The 20,698-nt window shown below is 45.6% G+C and overlaps 1 protein-coding gene across 1 annotated transcript in view; it reads left to right on the top strand.

The window, feature by feature from the left end:
- Positions 1 to 8,422: 8,422 nt before the first annotated feature.
- BRINP1 (BMP/retinoic acid inducible neural specific 1) overlaps positions 8,423 to 20,698 on the top strand; it is a 159,780-nt gene continuing 147,504 nt past the window's right edge. The window contains exon 1 of the mRNA XM_031450321.2: positions 8,423 to 8,788. The gene's annotated coding sequence lies outside the window, so the exon portion shown is untranslated. The remainder of the gene's footprint in view (positions 8,789 to 20,698) is intronic.

Below are 20,698 nucleotides of genomic sequence, written 5' to 3'. Positions count from 1 at the left end.
GATAAATGACACTTCCTAAGATGACTATATGTTCCCAAGGTCTGCTATAGACTAGATGACTGACTCAGAGAAATAGGTACTGGATTAATTATTGGATCCCCATTTGCCGAATGAGGACATTGAGACCTGAAAGGGTTAATGTGTGTACAAGGTTTCCGATAAGGTTTATTGTGTGCCTTCCTGGCATGTGGTAATGCCAGGTGCGGCCCCAAATCTGTTTGACTCCAAAGTCTGTTTCTCATATCCACTATGCTCACTGAGTTGAAAATAACTAGTGTTTATTTACACCTCAGAAAAAATGATGTCACCCAAATGGAAGACCATCTTACTGGGAGCAAGCCGGGGGGCAAATACGAATTCATCTTCACACACCCCCAGCCCCAGTAATCATGCTTATCCGGATGGAATTAACTTCAAAATTATACATCAACAGGGCAAGGCTTTGTATAGAAAATAAGTCACTGGATGACGTAGCTTTTCAAGCTGAGTGAGAGGGATTTCTCATTCTCTAGCTTTGGAGGCATTTATGGGTGGACATGAGGAAGGCCATCAAGGATTGAGATGTAGTATAGGAACCCCCAGATATTTAGCACAAGCAGCTATTGCCACCTGGTCATGCGATGTCAGAGATGAAAGAGAAAACCGTAGAGATGGCTCCATCCAAAGACCTAATTTATAGACTATTAACTTTCCATTGCTGGGCAATAAATTTAGTGTCTTAAAAAACACATATTTCTTCTCTTACTGTTTCTGTAGGTCACAGTTCCAGTCATAGAGAGAGTGACTTGAATCTTTACTCGGGGTCTCATCAGAGTGAAATCAAGGGGTCAGCAGAAGCTGTGACTGTCATGTGGGGCTCGTGTCCTCTTCTAAGTTCGGAGGGTACAGGCAGAATCCATCTTCCTGTGGTTGTAGGACTGAGGTTCCCGTTTTCCTGATAGCTGTCAATCAGGAACTTCTTTCAGCTCCTAGACACCACCTCTGCTGTTTGTTTTATAATCTAATTTAATCATAGGAGTGATATTCCATTGTATTCACGGGTTATAGCCACACTCAAAGGAGACAGGATTATACAAGGGCCAGCGTCCCTGGGGGTCAACTATAGAATTCTGCCCATCAAATAAGGTGAAAACAGAGGACAAACAGACTCAATTTGTCTGAGGAACAGGGCTTACTAGAGACAGACCTGGATTAATGGCCATTCACCTTGCTCCAAGTTCACCTCACTACTCCTATTTCTGCTCTCTGTAAATCAAATGCTTCAAAGTTGTGTATCTACAAGTCAATCATTCTGATTTATAATGCTGTATTATTCAGGATACATTTGGTAGCAAGTGACACAAAACCCACGTCAAACTGGCTTAAGTAGAAAGGAAAGCTGTTGGCTCGGGGGTTAAGTGCCTGTCCGGGACTTCAGGCACCTCTGGATCTATTTTGTAGGTTAGAGTTCCTCCAGGTTGCCTTCATTCTCAGCCAGGCCTCCTCACTGGGGTGGCAAAAATAATTTCCAGATCTCCAGATCTTAGCTTGGATTCTGCCAGCTAAGCATATCCATTATTATTATTTTGGCTTTAGGAGCACTTTTTAATAATGGTTCCAGTAAATGTTCTGGGACTGACTCTAATGGTACCTATCTGTGTTAGTACCCATCTCTAAACCAAGCACAGTGACCGTGGGGATAGAACACCTTGACTGGCCAGCCTTGGTTATGTACCCTAGAGCCAGGGGGTAGAGTCAGCACCTGTAGAATCAAATGAACGGAGAAAGGCTGGTTTCCCAAAAGAAAATAAAGGCCTTTTAGCCGAAGAGGAAAATGGACACTAGGCAGTTGAATGCTACCAATAGCCTATGTAGGGCTCCCCCTAGTGGAATGTGGCAGAGAGTGAAAGCTGGGGTAGAGCAGAGCAGGTGAGAACAGAGAATAGAGGGAAACAGATTGAACCAAAACAGTGTTTCACAGACAGCTAAAGAGAGAAGTGGTACACCAGCCTTGATGAGTTTGAATGTCTGGGTTCAAGTTGTGGGCCCATCATTACGAAATATTATCTTTATGCGAGTCATACTAAGTCCTTGAGTCTGTTTCCTTTTCTGCAAAGTGGGGCCATCTGCTATGCCTACGTCATCCCTCAGTCATTGCAAAATATAAGGTTCCGAAAAAACAAAGCAAAACAAGGGAGAGACTTTCTGAGATTCCAAAAGGGCTTACATGTGCTGAATTATTAATTCAAGGAGAATATTGAAATTTGCAATAAGGTTATCCTTTGAGCCTGAGCCAATAGGATAGTATGTTTCTGAATAACTTTTCCAAAACCCATTTTAGTAATCATATTTCACCAGGGCAATGGCCTGGGAAAGCTCAGACCTAAGGGAGCTGAAACTTTGGCAACACGGAAGAAATAGAGAGGAGAGAGAGAGAGAGAGAAAGCTGAGCATGTCTACCAAAAGCAATCTGCATGTGCTCATGTCCAAAGACGTCCACTCTCATGGCTGGGGGAGCCAGGTGGTAGATCAGGAAGGGTGCAACTCCTGGTCAAGATGTTTGTAGGTGATGGTATGTTTCCAGAATTTCAGTGTGTTTGCTGAAAGGACGCAGCCATAGCTGAGGATACCAAGGGCAAGAATCACGTATGCAAATAAGCTTCATAAAAGGTAGAAAGGGGAGAGTACCAGTAGCCTTAAAGACTGAAGGGCTTAGTCGGGGAGGATGGAGCTCAGTGGTACAGCGCGTGCTTGCATGCTTGCGCGGGTTCAATCCCCAGTACCTCTGTATAAACAAACAAACAAACAAACAAACAAACTCCTAATTATCTACCCCCTCCCCCGCCAAAATAAAAAAAAAAAAAGGTTGAAGGGCTTAGGAAGAACCCCTGTTTTTTCAGTAAATGTATACTGGACATCTCCCATGCAGAGGGCTAGGTAGCAAGGTGACTATGGGCTTGGTTGGCTTCTGTAGCAGGGAGACTGGGTTTGAATCCTGGCACTGGTAGGCAATATTGAGCAATTTGTTTAACCTCCTCCATTTTCCTCATCTTAAAACAGGGGTTATAATCATAATAATAGTACTGATGGCACAGGACTGTTTGAAGGATTAAATGAAATATTATTCGTGAAGCACACAGAGTAGCTCCTAGGACATAGGGTGTGGCTAATACACATTCACTGCACTTGCGTGTACCAAGGTCTTATGCAAAGGTATCTTTTGTGCCTTTGGGTCTTAGTTCTAGCTTAGGAAACGTAAATTAAACAAATAATATCACCAATAATTGTTTAATTACAATGATGATACATATCATGAAGGTGACATAAAGGGTTGTGAGAGAATTGATATCAGGGGACCGGCCTTGGTCTGGATGTCAGAGAAGTGACATTTACCCTGATACCTACGGGGTGAGCAGAGCTTTGACTAGTAATGGAAAGTGGCTTCTGACAGAGGGAACAGCTAAACACAAAGACCTAGGGGCATAAAGGAACTTTGTAAACTCTAGTAACTGGGAGGGGGTCAGAGTGGTTGGAGTGAAGGGGGACACATGATAAGGGGAGAGAGATCATGGGCAGCCTTGCACATTTCGTGTTAAAGTGCTTTATGCAGATCGAAGTGGCAGAGGCTATAGCATGTGAACTAAATATTTAAGGAGGGATCAGACCTGGTTATGAAGAAGTTAAGGGCTGCTGGGAGAAAAAGACATTGCAGTGGAGGAACAAGTCTAATTTAAGGGCACAGAGAGGGGGTATACTGGGAACCAGGATCCAGTGAGCAGTTAATTGTTGCTAACAGAGAAGGTAGAGGGGTGGTAATTAGGTATAAATAAGATAATAAAGAATATGGGACCCAGATGATGGAGGGCACTGAATTCTGGGCAGAAAGTTTCTGACTCTGATATTTTGGTATGTAATTAAACATCCTCCAGGCTCTGGGTAAGTAGAATGGTAGATAAGTTTTGTGCTTGAAGTGTCCTGGCCCAACAGGTTTGGGAGAGAGAAAGTGGGGGGGTGTGGTGTGTGAATTTTTATTTTTATTCAATTAGAAGATGCTCATAAAAACCTAAATGGAAGACATGGAAGGTTTGAATGTTGCTCATATATAGTAATCACTCACTAAATATCAGTTCTTATTAATTCAACTGCTTTTAAAACAAAATGGAAATGACCCTTAACAGGTACAAAGTGTTATACCTCATATAGAGGCAAAATTTTCCTTCTCTTAGCTCTTGTAGCATCTCCTATAAACCCTGTACATGCCAACTACATTCTATAGGGCATTGCGATTGTTTAGGGGTAAGCATGGCTCTGCAATGGATTTTCAGACTCCCAGAAGACAGAGACCAGGGAAGATATTTATTTTGGAATCTTTCACATCATCTCACGTTCAGTAGGCACTTAACAAGTGTAGACTTTTTTCTGCCTTTGTTCAGTCTATTCTGAACCCAAAGCATTCTAGATTAAGGGATTTTTTAACTCCTTTGAGATTTGACAGGAGTAGTAAACTTAAGCTTCTGATGCAGCAGCAGGTCGTTCAGACCCTGACAAATAGGACCAAATCGTATCTTTATTTAAGGTGGGGAAAGTGAAACTTCCATTTCAACCCTGAACATTTATCTATATTTCTTATGTATTTCTAAGGGAAAAAAAGCTGTTACCTGTTTTTCATTTTCCCTCTTGGCTTCCCTTTTCCAATTTCTTAAACTCAAATCTAAATGAAGCAATCTGTAAAATCCAAGATCAGGCTGGAGACCATAAAAGTCATCTACTGTATAGGTCCTGAAGCTGGAGTCTGGGTATAGACATCCATGAATGAGATTGGCAAAGAGGAATTCAATGAAATCCATGCAAAATTTTGTGGGCGTTTTTGTAAATATATTTTTCACAAGAGATAGGTTCCATAGAAATTGTGGGATTCTCAAATATGTATGTATGTGACTCTAAAAATACAACCCAAGGCTTATCAAATCATCACGTTGTGAAGACTAAAAAGAACTGACCCATTGTCTCATTAAATGTCCTTGGAAAAAGGTCCCATTCTAGTATCACCCAAGCTCTAGCGACAGGAAGTTCTTTCTTAAGTCTACCCTAAATCCCTTGGCACCTCCTCCCCATGCAAGCCCTTGGTAAAATTCAGTGGAAATAGCAAACAGCTGCTCACCAACACCCACCCCAAAGAAAGAACAAGACATTTCTCACATATCTCAAGCTGCCTTAAATGTTCTTTCTTTGGCAAAGAAGAAAAAAAAGAAATATATTTTTGGCCTCTAAACCTTTTCCCACCCGTGTGTATTTCTGCAGAAATGTTATCCATATGGTTCTGATTGCTTCCTCCATAAGTCATTAGGAATGCTTTGCACTGAGAACTTTCCTGATGACCGAAGAGTCTTGGGAGACTTTCAAAAATGGCCCTCTTAGCCTTTCTTCATAGAAACAGGGAAGCTAAACAGAGACAAATGCAAATGAACTAAGACCTGGAAAGGATGAAGTTTTATTCAAAACCCAAAAACCATAAGGCTTGGGTGAGTCTTAAATCTGCCCATGAGAAGCTTTCATATCCTCTTCATGGATAAGAGCTGAAAAATTCTCTGTTGGCGCAGAGGGTGTCATGGTCTCAGCCATTTCAGTTGATATTTAGAGTTTGGTGTGGTGACCCCATTAAATCCTAAGCTCTTTCAATCACCCCAAAGCTTCCCCATTATTCCCAGAGAACACAGTAAAGATTTTGGACTTAGACTTGGGTGTCGAATTCCTGACTCCATCACTGCTAAGTGTACCGTTGCATGCTACTACCAATCTCATACCTCACAGCATTAAACATTATAAAACATAACATAGGGAAACCCCAAATGAAATGCCTGATGCATGGTAACAGTTCAAAATTCTCTCTCTCCTTTTCCTCTTTCCCTCTGTCGGAGTAATTGGAACTGGAAAATGTTCTATGTTTCCTGAGGGAAATACTGACTGTGTGAGGTGCAGGAGAGGAAAATAGGAAAATGTTCCATAGTGTTAAAAGTCCCCTCTTTCTAAGGTATCAGGACCACAGCCCATCTTGGGAGACTGATCAGGAGAGAAGAGCTAAGAGGAGTCAGTCTGTACGTTGGTCCTCTTCTGAAGCTGCCTAACTAGGTGTTTCAGACGGATTTCAGAACTGCATTCCCGGCAGGACTGCTGTAGCCTAATATCACTCGAAGAGGAGTATTTGAGCTGGAAGATGATGGAGAAACAGAGAAGGAGAGAGGGAAAAATAAAAGGAAGAGATGGGGTAGAAAGAGACAGAGAAAAAGGCAGAAGAAAGAAAGAAAGAAAGAAAGAAAGAAAGAAAGAAAGAAAGAGAGAGAGAGAGAGAAAGAAAGAAAGAAAGAAAGAAAGAAAGAAAGAAAGAAAGAAAGAAAGAAAAGAAAGAAAGAAAGAAAGAAAGAAAGAAAGAAAGAAAGAAAGAAAGAAAGAAAGGAAGGAAGGAAGGAAGGAAGGAAGGAAGGAAGGAAGGAAGAAAGAAAGAAAGAAAGAAAGAAAGAAAGAAAGAAAGAAAGAAAGAGAGAAAGAAAGAAAGAAAGAAAGGAAGGAAGGAAGGAAGGAAGGAAGGAAGGAAGGAAGGAAGGAAGGAAGGAAGGAAGGAAGGAAGGAAGGAAGGAAGAATAGGAGATAGAGACCTGGAGTTGCGTGCTGAGATGGATGGGAGAAGCAATGTGTGTTGTGAGTGCCTTTCTTCGTGGTTGGAATCAAAGACAGTGGTTCCTGCCCAGAATCTGAGCCTGGGCCAGAAGCCCAGGGAAGGAGAAATTTGTCCACGCTAAAATGGAGAAGTTTCTACCAGGCGGAGAGAAAGCCCTCCGTTGGTCAGTGGCTGGAGAGCTGTCCGTGGTGCTGACTACCCGTCCTTAGGAGCAGAGTTGAGGACAGCAGAGAGCGGCTTTGAAATGGCTCCTGCTCCCCTCTTTTCCACCCTCCCCTCCTCAGCCATGCGCTGCTCCGACCAGGCTCATTTGGTTATCTTCTCTCTCCTCCTCTCTTTTCCCTTCCCTCCTTGTCAACTAAATAATTTTTCTCAAGTTTTCAATTCTTCACTCAAGAATGTCTCTTCCATTTTGTTTCAAGACTCATCTTCCTCTAACTCACTAGCCCCTAGATCCTTCTGGGTCTCCATAGTTATCACATCTCTCTCCTGTCACCCTTTGGATAATAATAACAATACCAATCATAATTACACATAACATGATTTGAGCATTCAGCAGGTGCCTGGGAGTATTCTAAATTACTTTACATACAATGCTTATTTAAATATTACACCAACTATGTTAGACAAGTGTATTGTCCTATTACACATGTTAGATAGTTACATTATCCTATTATACCAGTGAAGAATTGAGGCTTAAGAGGTAAGCTATTCCGCCAAGATTACATAGTTACAGGATTCTTAACAGTGTGGAGTCTGCGCTTTTACAGAATCTGGGCTCCTTTAAATTTATCATCACTTTTTTCTTGTTTTGTTCCCTGCCCCTTTATCTGCCACCTTCACTGATGCTACCTACCCTTGCCTAAGCTTCCAGGAACTAAGAACCTTCGTTGCTGATTTGGCTTTAATTAAAAAAAAGAAAGAAAACAAAGTAAGCAAACATAGAGAAAATGCACTGTGAGACTTCAGACTGTGTTCTGGCCTTCTTTTCTGCTTTAGGGAGAGGCCCCGTGTCAGCAACTCCAGCCTGCATCTGAGTCTAAATTCAGTGTATTCGGTTCTCTGTGTTAATGCCTTAGCCCCCGTACCCTCGCCCCTTTCCTGCCTCTGGCGGTACCGAGAGAACTTTGCGTCCCCTCAGCTTCTCACTCCTACATCCTGCCCACGTAGAGAAGCTGTTGCTTAATTCTGGGAGATTACGTGGGCTCATGCCTACACATACAGAGAAACAAACAGTGTTAAGTACTCACGGGGAGACAAGCAGATACAAACGGACTGACACGGGCACCTCCCCAGACAAAACCGTACTCGGATAGACACGCAGAGACATACAAGCACCCTCATACCCAGAAACACTGATACTCGCGACGCACACAGCTACAGACACGCTTAAGAGCATCACGATGCAGGGGTCCGCGCACACAAGCCACACTCAGTCCCTTTGGGCGCTCGGACTCGGAGACACGCCACCCTATTCCCAGACCCACGAGACTCCCCTGTGGCTCAGCCTCGGGCCACCCAGGCCGCCCCTCCCTCGGAGGAGGCCTCCCTTCTCTCTCTGGTCCTCTCTTCTCTCCTCCTCCGCCTAAAGATGTACAAAACACTCCTCAGAATAGACCCCGGCTCCTGGCTCCTCCCTGCCCGCCCCCCGGCAGCCGCTCCCCCATTCATTTTCGCCCGTCGCCGGGTAAGTCCCTCCCCCCGCGTAGCCCGGCCTCCGCTGCTCCCCGCCCGGAGACCGCGGCGCACTTGGACTTCCCTCTCCATTCGCCAGCCGCCTCGCTCCCGGGCCCCACGGCTGCGAACTGATCTGGCGCGGGGGGAGGAGGAAAGCGCAGGCGAGCCGACGAGCGAGAGGGGGAGAGAGCGAGCGAGCCAGAGCGAGAGAGCCGGGAGGCAGAGGGAGTAGTGACCGCCTTCCGGAGCCGGGATTCATGCCTGTCCTCGGGACCAGCGAAGGGGACTTTACGGCTGAGTATGAGCCAGGCTGCTAGGAGCCAGGTACCCCCACGCCTGCAGTCCCCGCGCCGTTCCCGGTATGCGAGCTGGACGCAGGGCTCTCCCAAGTTCCCTCCGAGCCGAATAAAAAGCGTCCGCCCTCAGCTCTCCGCCAAAGACGGACATTGACTCCAGGTAAGGCGGCGCCGGGTGCAGCGCCGGCAGCCCCTCTGCCCTTGGAGACCGCCCCGGACCGCATTCGGGGCGCCCCCGCCCGCGCCGCCCCTCCCCCTCCCGGCTCCCTTCCGCGCTTCCCTCGGCCGCCCCGCCGCCAGCGAGTCCTCCCAGGTTCCCGGGAGGAAGGGTCGGGGGAGGGGGGTGTCTCTCTGTTCTGGGGCGCAAAGGGTCAAGTGAGGGTCTTAGTAAGTGGCGTGTGCGCTCCCCGCGCGCTCCCGACGTGTGTACCATGGTGGGAACTTGATGTGGTGGTGTGTGTGTTTGCGTGTGCGGCGTCGTTTGCGTTCGATGCGTGTGTTTGTGGTGTGTGTGTGGGTGTGTGTGTGTGTGTGTGTGTAGGCAAGGGGGTGAAGAGAGGTCCTATAACCTACTTAAGGCACGGTTTGTGTGTGTGTGCGTGTGTGTGCGCGTGCATGTTTGTACGTATGTGTTTGTATGTGTGCGCTTGTGTGTCTTTTTAATTAGATCTCTCCAGCTTCCACAGAATGGGATCCTTATTATAGGATCACGTAGCCATCGGGAAACCCGCTGTGGGCTCCTCTTGGGGCTCTGGGCTTGGGATTTGGGGAGGATTATGGGGCTCGGGATGGTACCTTATTTAGCCCAATACTGGAACCCTTGAAGGAAAATTTTTCCAAATGATGGAGATCTGCTACACTTGGACTCATCGTTTAATATGAAGGAGAAATGGCCAAACCCTGAGGCAATGAGACACTGTCACTTTAAATCCCACACTGGGCAGACTCCAGGATTCTGATGGGAATTTGGAGTCACTGGGTAGTGGGTGACAAAAAGAGAGAAGTCAGCAGTGGACTCATCTGGGGCTTGGCAAGTCTAGGATAGAGTCTACCCTGCCTCTCTCGGCTCGTAATCACAACAGCATAACAGTACCTCCTGCTTCTGGAGCTCTTGGGGTGGATCTGGGCAAGTTTGCACGCAACCCCCTCAAGGGAGAGAAGAAAGAGTCCTCGGGGACTTGCTCATCCATCATAGTTACACAGAATTGCAGAGGAAATTTCATTTGGGGGCAGCTCGGGGTAATATGGAAGGAGATGGATGGGGTACTTTCCTAAGGCAGATTCCTCCTTCCCTTCCCCATTTCAGGCAGGCTTGGGGGGCCCCAAGAGAATGTCCTCCTAAACTGTGCCTCCTCATGGCTCCACTGGACTTAGGAGGATACTGGGAGAAGGCGGAGCGGCGGGATGTGTGTGTGTGTGTGTGTGTGTGTTTCAATGCCGAGGGAGACCTACAATTTGGGAACCGATTGTGGGTGGGGAACTCATGGTAGAATGTGGCAGTAACTGACTTAAACTGCTGTTAATTTGCACCTCACATCTCTTGCTTGGTTCTAATATACTGCCAAGGGCACGGGGGTGGAGGGAAGAATCCCCATAAGGAAGACAGTTCGGGTCATGTCCCTCTTTCCTCTTTCCTCCACCCCTTCGGAGGTTCTTGAGGTAAGTCCCCTTGGCCACCCTGGCTAGGTCCTGCTAGGCTTGGACTGTGGGGCCAGCCATTGATTTGATTCCCGGATGCCTCTTAGAGGCTTGCCCTACTCAGCAAAAATGCTGAGTTTTACTGCTGTTAGCATGGCTTCCAGACTCGGCAGCTGTTACTTTCCCAAGGTAGGAGGCAGCCGTTCTGCTCTTAGGCAGCGAGGCTCGGGAGGACAAGGGCTGAGACACTGGGATACAGACGCTTGTCTACCTTGGCAGGAAGGGGCCACTGAAAAAGCCTTTTAGGGAAAAAAAGTAGAAAAATACTTGTCTTAAAAAAATACATATATGTATATATATATATATGTATATATTTATCTTCTGGGAGAGATAAAAGCAAACATGTGTTTGCAGGAATCTGCCCTGGCTGGTGGGTGACGGTGCTACCTGCAAGCACTTGCAGACACACCATTCTCTGGCCAGAGGGTGATACCTCACAGACTGAAGCTGTCACAGGGCCACAAGGAATCTGCTTCGGGAAACTCATGTCAGAGCAGAGGTCCCTAGTTCATCTTGGGTGGGGTGTGTGAAGGCAGAGGATGAGACCCCATGTTAGGAACTGCTCTCGTTTTCTCTCTTTTTCAATTCATAGACAGTCGAAGCTGGAAGGCGTATTAAAGAGCAGACAGGCAGGGCTCTGTAGCCCAAGAGGACATGAGAACTCCCCAACGTTCTCTAGTGAGGCGGTGGGATGCCCGGGGCTAGAACTGTGATGCCTGACACCCAGAGCAGTGTCCTTTCTGCTCTGCCACACTGCCCAGGGGGCTACAGATTGCTCTCCACCCCTGCCCTACCACCGTTCCCATCCAAGATCATCGTTTGTCTCCCCTCCACAAACTTCTTATTTCAGAGATGCATTTCAAAGCTTCTCCATTTGGAAAAGTGACCTGGAGAGAAAGGGTCCAATGTCTTAATCATGCCCCCCATTAGACAGACAGAGACAGACAGACACACACACACACACACACATAGAACACACATTCTTTCTCCAGTGCCTTCAGAGAATTACATACGGGCAGGGACCCAATACTGACCGTGACTGGCAGACAGAAGCCAGCAGAGCATCTGGACTGTACCTGAGCTCTTTATTAAAAAACACTTTGCTTTCCAGAGAGCCAAGTGTACACCCATCTATCCATGTAAATACTTCAGGCAAACTCATTTCTTTCTATTCATGAGACTCTTACCCCTATCCAGCCATATGTATTCCCGTCACAGGAGCTCGCACGTGCACACACGCAGACGTGCACTTATGTATGCACATGCAGATTCAGAACTCCTGTCTACTTGCTATAGTCCCCCAGAAGGGAATTGCCCTCTCTGCACCACATCGCGTTGCCCTTTAGAAAAGCATCACCCACACGAAGACTGGGCCTCATAGCTCCAAGGAGGGGGAAACATAATGCCTTGAAAGATGCGCTCTTGAGAAGTCAGAACCAGGCCCACGCGAAAGTCTGCTCCCGGACTCCTAGATGCTCGTTTAGGGGTGCGGGCGAGCATGGAGAAAAAACGTGGGAGTTTCAGGCCCATGTGCAATAGAGCCTTTCCACGCAGGCTTTTCTGGGGCTGGTTGGCCCTTTAGCTCCCAGAAGGGGGAGCTGTGACTCCACTCCAACCAAGGAGAAACAGCTCAGAGATTCCAGATCAGCTGTTGGGCCCCTGTTGAGTTTAGACAGTCCAGCTCAGGCTGCAAGGGATGTATTTGAAATTGTACAGGCGGGGACCGTAAAAACAGTCCCCCCGACCCTGGTCAGTCCAAATGAAACATCTCCTTCGTAGTGCTTACAAGAGTTTATGCTTCTGACCCCAAAGCCTCTATTTACCTAGAAAGGTCTCTGCCCAAGGGGCCTTCAGTTGTGTGAGGAGACGTCTTCTGATTTGTGTCCTGTAGCTTGTCCCCTCCCACTTCCTTAGAAGAAACCCCAGGTACCTGAACAGGTCACTGGGTAGGCATCTCCTACCCTTCTTCCTCTCCCTGCTCTCCCCTTGCTGAAATCCAAAGGTTAACAGACTGGCCTCCGAACTCCTGGTAATTACACGAGAGCCAAGGCGGGGGTCATGTGAAGGGGACAGGCCTTCACACGTCACTCTCCAAATAATTCCCCTCACTGTTTTCCCATTCGAGCCCTTTCTGCAAGGAACCCCTGTAGGACTTTCTCTCCTCCCTCTCCCAATGTCCGCCTCACCTTTTGAAAATTCTAAAAATTCTATCTCAGCATCCAGCTCAAAGGACCCTTCCAAGAAGCTATCTCCAAATCTTATTTTGTAATTAATCTCCTTCTACCCTTTCCTTTCGTATAATTTTGTCTGAAACTCGATTTTAGCTTGTGTCTCTCTTCGCCCTGTTTTATAACTCTGCAGGCATACGTCTCGCTTGCCCTGTTCAATGCCCTGTTCAATTGCCTAAGATCTTAAGAGTATCCCTTTATCCCCAGGGACTGGCACAAAGTAGTTGCTCTAGAAACCTTTGCTGTTACGACTGAATTTGAGTCTCATCAGCAACCGCAATTTCTCTCTCTCTTTCACTCTTTCTCCTTCTGGCAATTATTTCATATTCACTGAAAGCAATGAAATCATGGCTTCAAAATTACACCACCTATACCAACAATGTCGGGGTACCAGTGATGATACAGCCAGGTCAACTTATACCCTGCTTGGAAGGAACGTTACCCTACTGTGTTCCAGGATCTTTAAGTTTGTTCCCATTTCATCTTCCTTCCAACCAGTGAAGCAGATAACAGACTCCTTTATGGAAGAGGAAAGTGCAGCTCAGGATGGCTAGATCCCTTGCCCAAGGTCACATAACCAACAGAGCTAGAATTTGAACCTCAGTCCTCCTTGCTTCAGCATCTCTACTCTTTCCATTGAACCACTGATGGTTAATGATAACCATTGTGGACGGCCAACAGGATTGGGTTTTTCAGGAGATGCTAGAAATAGCTGTGGGCATATTATTAACTCTTTGAAATTCATGTTTCCTAACATTCATCAAAGAATCTCAGTGTTTTAAGGTTTCACTATAACCAACCCTTTCTCCTTATTCAAGAATCAAGAATCCTTTTTGGAATATCCATAAAACATGGCCATTCAGTCTCATTTTTGGTACTTTTAGCAACAGTCAACTCTTGGCCACAAAAACCAGCCTATGTTGCCGAGGGAGCATTTTGTTGAAATGTTTTCTTACCTTGATGCTAAATCTGCCTTCTGTCCATAAGTCTCTAAAATCATACAACATTGTAATTCTTTTCCAGTCTTGCAACCACAAGTATTGTCTTCCAGACTCAATAGGCCTGTTTTCACAGCCCTATCTCCTGTAACATCCGTTCACACCCTTCACCAAGTTCAGCATTGCCCTTTGGGCATTGTCCAGTTCATCTCGCTTATGGAGTAAGCCACAAAAGGGAGAGGGTGTCCTGAAGCTGAGTGAGGATTAAAAGCGCCATTCATTCCTTTCTTGATTCAACAAATATTTATTGGCTGCCTACTGTTTTTCGAGCATTGCTATGGACCAGTGCTGCCACGAAGAACATTCTGTGACGCTGGATGTGGTAGCCGCTAACCACAGGTGGTGGCTGAACACTTGAAACATGGCTAGGGTTACTGATAAATGGGCTTTTCATCATATTTAATTTTTATTTTAAATTAAATAGTGTATGTGGATAGCGTCTCCTGTATTGAACAGCACAGATCTGGATGTTAGAAAATTAGCCTGAACATGGTCCTGTTTCTCATGCAGCTCATTGTCTAGTAGGGGGAGATTGCTGATAAGTGAGTGAACAAATAGATATGCCAAATAATTTCATGGAATAGTAAATGTCAGGCAAATAATAATTGGGGGTAATAGGCTAGAAAGGAATGCAGGCCACGTTACTTTGCATAGCGTCATCAGGGAAAGACATGTCTAAGGGGGTGGCATTAGTGCTAGGATTTAAGTGAGAAGGGGCCAGCCATGTGGTTCTGTGGGGAAGGAGTATTGGAGGCAGAGAGAAAAACAATGAGGAGGTCAGTAAGCAGAATCAGACTTAGGAATCTAAGGGAGAGCGTGGCTGAAGCTTTTGAATGAGAAGGAGCATGTCACGGGGTGAAAATAAGAAAAGGAAGCAGAGGCCAGATCACAGAGGCTTTGCACAAGATGAGGGATGAAAAGCCTAGACAGCTCTCCTTGGAAATCTCCCTGCTTAGGAAGTAGGATTCCGAGCAGCGAGCAGAGGAGAATCTGGAGATTGATGGAAGCTCATCATCAAGGACTCCTGCTAGGTTTTCATCGTGTCCGCTTTTAATCAGTCATGTCAAGGAATTCTTCTAATCTTAATTTCTAGTCCTGCTCTGAGGGCTACACACTCTGGGAATACCCCAAGTTAAAGAGAAGGAGAGAAACCTGGAGGGTGGAAGTGGAGAGAAAGGGAGGAGAAGAATGAATGAATACCTGGGGAGAAGGTGATTGAAATGAATTCTGGGGAAATAGGATGAAAGCTCAAATTCATCACTTTGGATCAGCACATATTTATTGCATATCTTGTCTGGGAAAGGCCTTGAAGAAACTGACTTAAGGGGTGTGGTGATGAATCCTAACAGGAGGAGAGGAGGTCTACAAATCCATAAATAATTCTCATTTGTGGTGGACGGCTAATTGCCCTCTCAGAAGTTCTGTGAGAGTTTGGGGAGGGGGAAGATTAGAGGAAGACACAGAGATGGAGATAGTGGGCGCTGAGGGGGTGGGGGGGTGGCCATGATTCTAAGGTGTTGGAGATCAGAGACCACATCTTTTCACTTCATATCCTCATTAATTCCAAGTTTCATGTACTAAGAGCACAGGGACTCAGGGCACCTGGCTCTAGTCCTGGCTCCTACCACTGTATATCTGGACCACCTTAAGAACATACCTGCCCCTCTCTGGGCTTGCTTTCTGCAAATTGAGAAGGGCCCAACAGTGGCCTGCCTTCCTGAAGGGATGTGCCCGGCTCTATGGAAATGACGCATGACCATGATGAAGTTTTTGTAAAAGCAGAGAGAGACCCACGCATTATGGCCACGCGTCATCATAAGGTTTAGACGTCTTCTCGAAAATGAGCACATCAAAAAGATGTCGGACCGCAGGGCACAGACTGTGACTCAAGACAGGGTAGTTGCGTGGGACAGGTGTGCCATTCTTGTAACTCTTATTATCGATGTGATTATGGGGTTATGTCAAACCCACTGTCCTCCTGGAGCGTAGAAGCCTAAAAAGGCTGCTTAGAAATCCATAGACAGTCCTTGCTACTGAGGGGGCAGAGAAGACAATTAAGAAGATAATGAGGCTGAGGGAAAGTGAAATTAATTTCTTTTTTGCCTATGAAGGTGAGGGGGATCTAAGTCTCTCAAAGGAACGATCTTTTGGAGATTGCAGGTGGCCTTCAGGAGAACAGACTGAACAAGACTGGGTGTGAGAAAATTAAAAGCGATAAATTACCAGTCCTGCCTGCTATCCCCTGGAGGACACTCATAGGAATAGAAAGCCTGGTGCAGACTCTGAATATATCTTTCTGAACAAATCTTGATCTCCATTTGTGAGATTTTCGCACAGGAGGCAGAGCTGCCTACAACAAAGTCAGGGCCATCTTGGGAACAGCTAAGAGACTGTATTCCCCCCCACAAGGGTGAGGAGGTAGATTCAAAAGGCAATTAACAAAAGTAAGATGCAATCGTTTTTATGTAAACTGCAAAGGTCAGAGCAGCAGGGCTCCAAGTAAATGGCCCATCTGAACAGCTAGAACCCTTTGTAAGGGTTAACCCAATACTGGCCCCGAGGGGTTTCTGAGATGTAATTTATCTAGCCTTTCAACGGTCCTGCAAATGAACTAGTGGGAACCTCTCTGAGAAATAATGGACCCTGGGGGTAATGTGGAGCAGCTAAGTTATGGATTACAAGTGGATTCGGATGGAGGAAGGGCAAACATCTAGGATACAGTTGCTTTTTAGAGGACCCAGACTTCCAAGGGGTTAGTTCATACATGGATGAATTACTAGTGGGCTCTGGTATCCCTTGGGACTCCAGAAACCCCAAGATCAATCTGGAAGAGCTTTCTGAGAATTGTGGCAGAGACATCTGCTTTAAGTAGGTACATTTTGGTTTCCATGGTGGTGGATAAGCTAAATTCCTCATGGAATTTGATGGGCTCTGAGTTTACAGACACACGATGCGGGAGGGATCTCCAAGGAGGCTTAGCTGGAACTATAAAAGTGTGCGCAAAGCATAGGAGTCATTAAGAAAAGAAAATCAGCACTTCGGGTATGTTTGGGAGTGTAGGGAAAGACTGGAATGTGGATTACCTGGAGGGGGTGGTAATATGGTTTTCCTGTTGGGATAAATTCTGGAGGCACGATTCTTTGAGATGAAGTGGTCCTCGTCCAATGCCAACACCAGAGATGGCCAAGGGAAGGGAGAACTGAGAGGGGTCATAAAGAATTTTATTCTGAATGCATATCAACAGGACAGCGTCATTTAAATTCCAATGAAGCCTCACAAGTGATACTGGAAAATATTCCTAGATCAGCCACGGTTTTACCTGCCCTCTCCTCTCATTCCTGACAGTGGGAATCACACATTTAGGCAGAGCATAGGATAGAACTTGAGATCTGGAAGGGTCTTCACCCACAATATTTGGAAATGGCTGAAGTATCACAGTTATAAAACAATTCTTGAAGCGGGGCAGTATCTGTGCCAAGCATGTGACATATTCTTTGTGTGGTCGTGGGTATGTGATGTGGATATCTTGTCCAGTGTTCTCAGCAAGCTCATGCAGAGGTGGTATCATCCCCCATTCTAGAGATGAGGAGACCAGGATGCAGTGCCGTGGTGACGCTTGTCCAAGGTCACACACTGAGTCTATAATGTGTTGAGGATTTGTACTATCTCTGTCCCACTTGAAAGTGTGGTGGTTGGAAGTGTGAACACCGGAGTTTGAACAGCTCTGCCACTGGCTAGCTCTGAGACCTTGGCTGGATTACCTAATGCCCCTGTGCCGGTTTCCTCATCTGTAAAATGAGGATAACTGTGGTCCCTCCTCATGGAGATATTGTGGGGTTTTAATGGGTTTATATGATAGGTGCTTTGAACCATGCCCAGCAGATCATCCACATTATATAAATTTAACCATTACTGATTTTTTTTATTACTACTCTACCCTGTTGCATTTGATGAAATGTTGCCCATGCCCCAGGTACGTTCCCCAACTGAGAATGTCTGTTAGGAAAGAGATTATTACTAGTTCATGGCACTGCTTTGCAAACGAGCTTTCTCAGTCATTTTTACCAATCCCCTGTCGCCTAATGTGGCAATGTGATACCAGCCACGAGGGAAGACACTGAGAGAATGGGAAAGGCATTGAAAGATGCAAAATGATTGAGGCAGTTTTTTTTTTTTTTTTTTTTATTCTTTATATTACCATGTGCCACGATCATCGACCATCAGAGCTGAAAGTCATCTTCAGTATAGTCCGGGTCGCTTTCTCATTTTTTTACATAGACACTTTTTTCGCTTTAGGATCAAACTGTGTCCGAGTTGGTTGTGGTCCCCCCTGCCCGCTGCAGCCCATGTCATTGTACCTCTTGACTTGATTTTCTAATCTAGAAGACCAGGGTGTTCGGCAGGTGCCTATGGGAGAGCGACTGATTGACAGCAGACTGCATGCTCTCGTGTGAACCGTGTTTATCATCCTCTTCCTCACGACTCCCGTCTTCCTCACTTTATTTCATTTATCTTACCATCTGCTTGCACATCTTAACATATTTTTATCTTATTCAACATAGTCGTACTCTGAAGTTGGAATTTGTCTCTCCGTTTTCCAGATGAGGACCTTGTGGCTTGGAGGTGAATGGATTTCCCACAGATTTACAATAACATAGGTCTCAAACCCGCGTTAGCAGACACTAAACATAACATCCTTCCACTGAACTGCCCTCCCTCCGTCCACCTCTCTAAGGCATCGTCCAGCCCTTAGCAGCTTGGTGGCTTCCTAAAATCAAAGTAGATTATCGCCGCTTGGTCTCCATTGTCTTAGGCCAGGTCCATTGCTGCAAATCTCTAAGCCTTCTGTCACACAGGCCCTGCCCTCAATCCGGTCCTGTAGATGCCTAAATGAGAAAGGCATCTATCTTACGTGTGTTCCGGGAGATGTTATAAATGGTGCCACTGTTTGGGAGCTTCTTAAATCTCCTTAATAACCTGCATTTTGCTTTCGCTCCTTCTTTATCTGTCAGCATCATGAATATCTTCCACACTTCCAGTGCTTTCTGGCTGCCAACTTCACAGCCTCTTAAAATAGTAATTTAACTTCACAATGCCTCGGCAGGAAACCTTAGCTTAGCATTGTTTATTTCCACCCTTAAGTAGTGGAAGCTCGAATGTTGCTGAGATCAGGGCCAGGAGTCTTAGAATAAGCTACTTTCTAACTCTGGGCTGAAGCCAAGAGCCAAGATCTTACTTTCCTTGGGAATAGAATCACTAATGGCACCTCTGGTAACAGTAGCACTTTTAAAAGTAGCTCAGGAAATAGGGTGGAGGTGGCATGAATTGTGACAGCCAGATGTTGTAAGAGAAAAAAAAAATACATGATATATATAGATAGATAGATATAGATATAGATAAAGAGAGAGAGAGAGATCTGTATTTAGTCCCTCCCTCTACACACACATACACGCAAACACACACTATATATATAAATGAAAAGAATGTTGAATGTACTTGAGAAGAGATAGCAAGGAAAAGAGCAGTGGATAAAGGGGAAGATGACCACTTCCATCTCTATTAATGGGACACAAGCACAGATATAGTCATAAGATCATGTGATCAGAATGTGATCTGGGGATGGGACTTCCAGCCAAAAATGGGATGGGGAACACACTCGGTCAATAAATCTATACAAAAGCCCCCACATATTCAGCTTCACCAGTAATCAAATAGATGGAAATAGCAATATGATACCACAGAGCATCATCAAATTGTGTGTGTGTGTGTGTGTGTGTGTGTGTGTGTTTAATGTGAGCATCTAGTCTTGGCAAGAATGAAGAGAAAAAGACACTCTCCTGTGGCTTCGGCGGAAATCTTTATGGAATGCAACCTTTTATGAAATGCGACTTTCATTCTTTCCTGTAAAACATTGTTTATGGAGCACCGGTTCGGTGGAAGGCGTCGTTCTAGGAGCTATAACTACAGCAGGGAACCAAACTGAATCAGCCCTCACCTGCTTGGAGATGATGTGCTAGTGCGGGAGAAGATAAGTCAGTAAACAAGGGAACATCTAGTGTGTCAGATGGAGATGAGTGCAATTGACAGGCGGGGGGCACGGCGGGAGAGGGCGTGCTGTTCTGTAGAGACAAGCGATGGAGAACCTCCCTGAGATGCTAACGTTGGGCAGAGACCTGTAGGTAGCCTGGGGAGAGCCTCCCAGCAAGAAGAAAGTCGTGGCGGTGGGACTGTGCGTGGTGTGTTAGGGCCAGGGAGGGGACTCGGGTGGCTGCAGGGTTGTTGCAGTGAGGGGATCAAAGGGAGGGAGGGGAGAAGCCGGGGTTGCCTTGGAGCAGGGTCAGCTCTTATTTCAGTCACTCTCTCTCTCGTTATCTCTGTCCCTGTTTTTTAAAGAAGGTGCAAATCTTTCTATTTTTAGAAATTCCCCATTCTAAGAAGTAAATTAATTATGTATGTGAGAAGAAGGAACTTTATTAGAGCGTTTGGGGGGGGGAACACAACAGAACGAAGCATATAATGGAATATCTAGAGTCATTCAGGATGATAGCGGAGGGCTACCTTTATAGGTTAGAAGCTGGGATGAAGATATGGAGCATCATCTGTAAAATGGGGCTAATGACAGCCCTGAGCGTTCTGCTGTGAGAATGAAGATGATCATATGTATAAAGCACTTAGCAATGTGCCTTGTATACAGTAAGTGCTCAATCAGTGGCATTCATGATGACATTTATCGACACGGATATATTTTTTGGTAAACTATTGCATTAAAAAAGACAACATAAAGTGCCGAATGTTGTATATTTTAAAAGACGGACCCAGTAGCTGAGTGGTTATCTTCAGTGAGAGGCTGTGAGTGGGTTTCAGTCTCTCTTTTACACTTAACCTGTATTACCTAATATTTCTTGAATGAACATGCATTACTTGGATAATGAGCATTTTGAGTAGTTGGATGTGGTGGATCAGTTAACAACTGTGGGTAGAAAAAAAGACCCGAAGCAGAGACTTGTGCTTTAATGCAGAGTTTCCTAAATTTCTGAGTCACCTGTCTTAAATCAAATTTAAATGGACTCATATTTTTTTCTTTTTTTCCTTTGACCTTGGCCTGAGCAATAATAGTCATAAAAAAACTAATATTTGATAAGTCGT

Source organism: Camelus dromedarius, chromosome 10 (genome assembly GCF_036321535.1).
Source record: "Camelus dromedarius isolate mCamDro1 chromosome 10, mCamDro1.pat, whole genome shotgun sequence".
NCBI lineage: Eukaryota > Metazoa > Chordata > Mammalia > Artiodactyla > Camelidae > Camelus > Camelus dromedarius.
This window is presented reverse-complemented; position numbering and strand designations above follow the sequence as displayed.